This window comes from Triticum urartu, chromosome 6, assembly GCF_003073215.2.
Source record: "Triticum urartu cultivar G1812 chromosome 6, Tu2.1, whole genome shotgun sequence".
NCBI lineage: Eukaryota > Viridiplantae > Streptophyta > Magnoliopsida > Poales > Poaceae > Triticum > Triticum urartu.
In genome coordinates this window covers 434771157-434777156 of record NC_053027.1, presented here as the reverse complement: position 1 = coordinate 434777156, position 6000 = coordinate 434771157, and positions in this window count along the sequence as shown.

Below are 6000 nucleotides of genomic sequence, written 5' to 3'. Positions count from 1 at the left end.
ATCAACGCGGTTGATGTAGTCATACACATTCACGATCCGTCCTGATCAAGTACCGAACGTACGGCACCTCCGCGTTCAGCACACGTTCATCTCGATGACGTCCTCACTTCTTGATCCAGCAAGATGGGCAAAGTAGTAGATGTGTTCCGATAGCACGACGGCGTGGTGACGGTGGTGGTGAGGAACCATCTCTGCAGGGCTTCGCCAAGCACAACAGAAACTATGACGAAGGATAAACTAGAGGGGACGGGGTTGCTGGCACACGGCTTGGTGATTCTTCATGTGTTCCGGGTGCTAGCCCTGCCCCTCTATTTATATGTTGAGCCCTGGGGTCGAAACTTGGAGAAAGAGCATCCTCAAAGTCGGTTTTACCCGCAAGGAAGAGTCCCTCTCGGACTTCCAGGACCAGACGTCGCACTCCTCGGCGTCTGGCCTTGGGCCAGATGCCAGGGTCTCCGGCGTTTGGTCCCTGACCTATGCAAAACATCCTTTTGCACTGACCTAAAGCCCCGTGGGGATTACCCCTTGGCCTAACCATATCATCCTATATATCAATCTTTACCTCTGGACCATTTCGGAGCTCCTCGTCATGTCCGGGATCTCATCCGGGACTCCGAACAACATTCGGTCACCAACATACATAACTCCTATAATACTATATCGTCAACGAACGTTAAGCTTGTGGACTCTACGGGTTCGAGAATAATGTAGACATGACCGAGACGCTTCTCCGGTCAATAACAAATAACGGGACCTGGATGTCCATATTGGTTCCTACATATTCCACGAATACCTTTACCGGTCGAACCTTTATGACAATATACGTAGTTCCCTTTGCCTGTCGGTATGTTACTTGCCCGAGATTCGATCGTCGGTATCTTCATACCTAGTTCAATCTCATTACTGACAAGTCTCTTTACTTGGTCCGTAATACATCATACTGTAACTAACTCCTTATTTACTTTGCTTGGAAGCTTCTTGTGATGTTGTATTACCGAGAGGGCCCTGAGATACCTCTCTGATACACGGTGTGACAAATCCCAATCTCGATTCACGCCAACTCAATAGACACCTTCGGAGATACTTGTAGAGCATCTTTATGATCACCTAGTTACGTTGTGACGTTTGATAGCACACAAGGTATTCCTCCGGTATCCGGTAGTTGCATGATCTCATGGTCGAAGGAACATGTATTTTACATTAAGAAAGAAGTAGCAATAAACTGAACGATCGTATGCTAAGCTAACTGATGGGTCTTGTCCATCACATCATTCTCCTAATGATGTGATTCCGTTATCAAATGACAATGCATGTCTATGGTTAGGAAACCTTAACCATCTTTGATCAACGAGCTAGTCTAGTAGAGGCTCACTAGGGACACGGTATTTGTTTATGTATCCACACATGTATTTAAGTTTCCGCTCAATACAATTCTAGCATGAATAAGAAACCTTTATCATGATTTAGGAAATATAATAATAACCATTTTATTGTTGCCTCTAGGGCATATTTCCATCACCTTCATGTTGTTCTCAATTCCATGCTATCTCAAACATACTTGTATAGCAATCTTTCAACATCCATTAACTCTTTTGAGTTAATTCCTTCACCTACCACGTTATAACACCGACACATGCTATATAATAAGACTATTTATGTTGTTGACTTTTGCACTATGCCATACTTTGATCTTGAGTTTATTTATATTTTTATATGGCATGGTTGTTGAGTTGAATTCTTTCGTTTACGATAGATTATTCGGAGTATGATGAGTAGAATTATCAAGAATTATGAGTGCGAATAGCTTCATCAACCAGGCAAGTTACATCTTGATCATACTCCTTTTATACATATGGTTTCTATGCATTGTAGAGCAAATGAATACATGCATGAGTAGGACTATGAATATGGTATGCAATATATTCCCAGTAGTTCATTGAGGTAGGTTTGAGCCAATGATGCTAAAGTAGACGGGGATTGGGAAGTGATTCATTATGTGGTATGAGAGGAAATGTAGTAGAGAACCAATTAAATGATAATAACTTTATGTTAACAAATTATCTGGCATGGTGAGGGCACCTTGGAGTAACTATGGATTTTCCCGAGTGTCCTAGAGTAACCAGGGGATCACTATTTTATGGAGACGCACCTAGGTTCAAAGGGATGAAACAATATTTCATGACTAGAAGCTTACGTGTGCAGCCACAAGCTATTATGGGCCTTGGCTTGGTTGATCAGTTGAGATGACTCTTACTTGGTACTGCTACGAGAAATAATACAAGTAGGTGGGATGAGCAATACTGGAGTTAAGGGAAACTCTTTTGAAAGACCATTTCTCTGTCTTCCAGTTCACATACCACAGGTGTATGAGCTACAAAGAAGGTGATCGAGTCTTGTGGGGAAAATTGCACAAACCTCATAGTGTATAAAACTAATTGATTAGCCGTGTCCCTGGTTACGGTCAATTTGAGCATCTAGAAGTGGGAATGTTGAGTGATCTCATCAAATTTAATTAATTGGCAAGGTTTAAATCAACTTGGGTATAGATTGAGTGGAGGAACCATCTCAATCATATGATAAGCTTTGTAGTAATAAATTGATGATCATGAAAAAAAGACAAAACTTGCTTTGCAAAAAATTTAAACCAGAGCCTTCCACCAGCCAAATTGCATGTATAAGTAGGACTTTCATACTCTCCTATGGTGTTACTTGTCAGTACATTCCATGTGCTGACCTACATGGCAGAAACATGTCATGTTGCGGGAACTATACGACAAGTAAGTTATGTGTTAGGGGTTACGATGTCTACACTCAACTTTGCCATTGGCGTTCATGGTACTCCACAATCTTTGTTGTTATTTCTGTTGTGTGGGCTATAACATAATAGTATTTATGTTACTTTTTAACATGTGATTTTCTGCTATTTCATCGAGTACTATGTCTGCTAGCTACTGATCCAGGGATAGCACAGTAAGCATACAAAAAGAGTGAATGCAATTGAAGAAAACAATGCGGAGTTGAAAACCAAGCTTGATGAACTAAATCTCCGTCATGAAAGTTAAAGAAGAGGTAAACGTGAATGCCAACACTAATGAAGAAATTAATGATGTGATCTTCATTGCTCGTAATAGTACATTCCAAACTAGAAAAATAATGTGTATGCTCCTAGATTACCATACCCTAATAATAATTTAACACCTAATAATTTAATGGAGCTAGTGATAGCAATAGAAATAGAAATAGAAATACTCTTAAGGATACTTTCAATTTTTTTATTGCTAGTCATACTAAGCAGAATGATAACTACAAAAATATTTTGAAGAACCATGGCAATTTACTTGTTCAGTTGACTAGTAAGATCCGAGCCAAGTTTGCAGGTATACCAGAACCTAACCCGGTTAAAGATATCAAGATGATGAGAAGGAATGAAGAGAAGGAAGAAGAGCTTCATAAAAGCCATGTGCCAGAATATACCTGCCCATTGCAGACTTCATAAAATGATAGCAATGAAGCACCCACTACCTAAGATATCCAATGATGAGGCATATAATGTCTTTGTTGATCACGTTGCAGCCAAGGTATGTGAGCTAGGTTATGAAAGAAAGAGGTTGTACATTAAGTTACCAGCTAAGCAAGAATATGATTTTGAGCCTATTATAGAAATTGGGATTCATTTCAATAAGTTCAATGCTTTATGTTATCTAGGTGCTAGTGTTTCCACTATCCCTAAATCTGTTTATAATAGTCTCAATATAATCTTGGTCCTTTTTTTACTACTGAGATTAGGTTGAATATGGCTAACTCCTCTTTTACTCAAGCAGTAGGGATTAAGCATGGAGTTATAGTTCAAATAAATGATTGCCCCGACATGACTGATCTTGTGATAGTTGATATGCCTGAAGATCCAATTGCTCCTATAACTCTCGGTAGTCCTTTTCTAAGGACTATCAAAGTTGTGATAAATGTGTTCGAGCGAAATTTTAGATTTGACTTACCTGCTAAATATCATTTTGTGAGACATTTCCCCAGGAAAAAGAAAATGAATACCTACACTGGAGGGCATTGTCGTCAATGGCAGACGCTATGGTCTCGGTGTGTTTGCACCTACATGATCTTCACTATGGTCAAGCTAACTGAACGAAAACAAGCGCTTCGTGGGTGGCAACCCACACAATTAAAGTAAAAAAGTAAGTTTTATATTTTTATAATAAAAAGAGTGTGGAAGTTCTAAATAAAGAAATTGAGTTTGGAAGAGTCGCTCTAATCAAGGCTTTGTTATGTGCAAAAATGATTATGTGTTGTATTGACGTTTGAAGGGCTGGATATATGCATATGTATTGTGTTGGAGCTAACCCTGCAAGAATTTGAAGAAAAAGAGAAGTTTCAGAAGAAACGGAAGAAAAGGTGGCGTAGCATGCAAGCATCAAGGTCGTCTGGGTAGTCGTATGACTCCCTTTCGGTTCCAGCAAAAAACAACAAGAGGCGACATTGTGACCGACGGCGTATCATGCGAGCGCTCCCGCTCATATACGCCATCGTATGAAATCTTTGAAGAAACAGAGGGAATGTCGAATGCATTTGACGACGTTTCATGCGAGCGCTCTCGTTCACATAAGCGATTGTATGGAACCCTCGACCAAAAGAGAAAGAAGAACAAAGTGAATGACTGATACGTTTCCAACGTATCTATAATTTTTTTATTGTTCCATGCTTTTATAGTATCAATCTTCGATGTTTTATATACACTTACAAGCAATTATATATTATTTTTTGGGACTAACGTATATTAACTTAGTGTCCAGTGCTAGTTGCTATTTTTTGCCTGTTTTTGGTTTTTCAGAATATCAGTACCAAACGAAGTACAAATGCCATGAAATTTTTTGGAGATTTTTTTCTGGACATAAGAGACCCTGGAAGTTTCGGGGGAGGACCAGAAGATGGAGCAGTGGCCTACGAAGCACCAGAGTGCGCCGAGGGGGGTAGGTGCGCCCTAGTGGCTCATGAGGCCCATATGCCTCCTTTTGACCTAACTCTGCCTCTACGAATTCTCTAAAATTGGGAAACCACCAGGGGACACCACGAAATACTTTTTCCGCTGCCGCAAGTTCCTATTCTCGAGAGATCTCATCTGGAGGCCTTTTCTGGCACTCTGCTGGAGGGGGAATCAATCACGGAGGGGTTTTACATCAACCATGTTGCCCTTCCGATGATGTGTGAGTAGTTTCCCACAGACCTATGGGTCCATAGTTAATAGCCAGATGACTTCTTCTCTCTCTTTGATCTACAATACAATGTTCTCCTCGATGTTCTTGGAGTTCTATTCGATGTAATCACTTTTTGCGGTGCGTTTTTTGGGATCCGATGAATTGTGAGTTTATGATCATATTATCCATGAATATTATTTGAGTCTTCTTTGAATTCTTTTATGCATGACTATTATAAGTTTGTATTTCTCTCCGATCTACTGATTTGGTTTGGCCAACTATATTGATTTTTCTTACTATGGGAGAGGTGCTTTATGATGGGTTTGATCTTGCGGTGCTCAATCCCAATGACAGAAGGGGACATGACACGTATTTGTATCATTGCCATTAAGGATAAAAAGATGGGGTTTATTCATGCGTGGTTTACTTTGTCTACATCATGTCATCTTTCTTATGGCGTTACTCTATTCTTTATAAACTTAATACTCTAGATTCATGCTGGATAGCGGTCCATGTGTGGAGTAATAGTAGTAGATGCAGGCAGGAGTCGGTCTACTTGTTTCGGACATGATGCATATATATATGATCATTGCCTTGGATATTGTCATGATTTTGCTTTTCTATGAATTACCCAACAATAATTTTTTACCCACTATATGCTATCTTCAAGAGAAAAGCCTCTAGTGAAAACTATGGCCCTCGGGTCCTCTTTTATCATATTTTAAAACCCCAAAAAATGATGCACTTTTTATTTATTTATTTATTTATTTTGTATTTTTATTTATCTATTTATCAT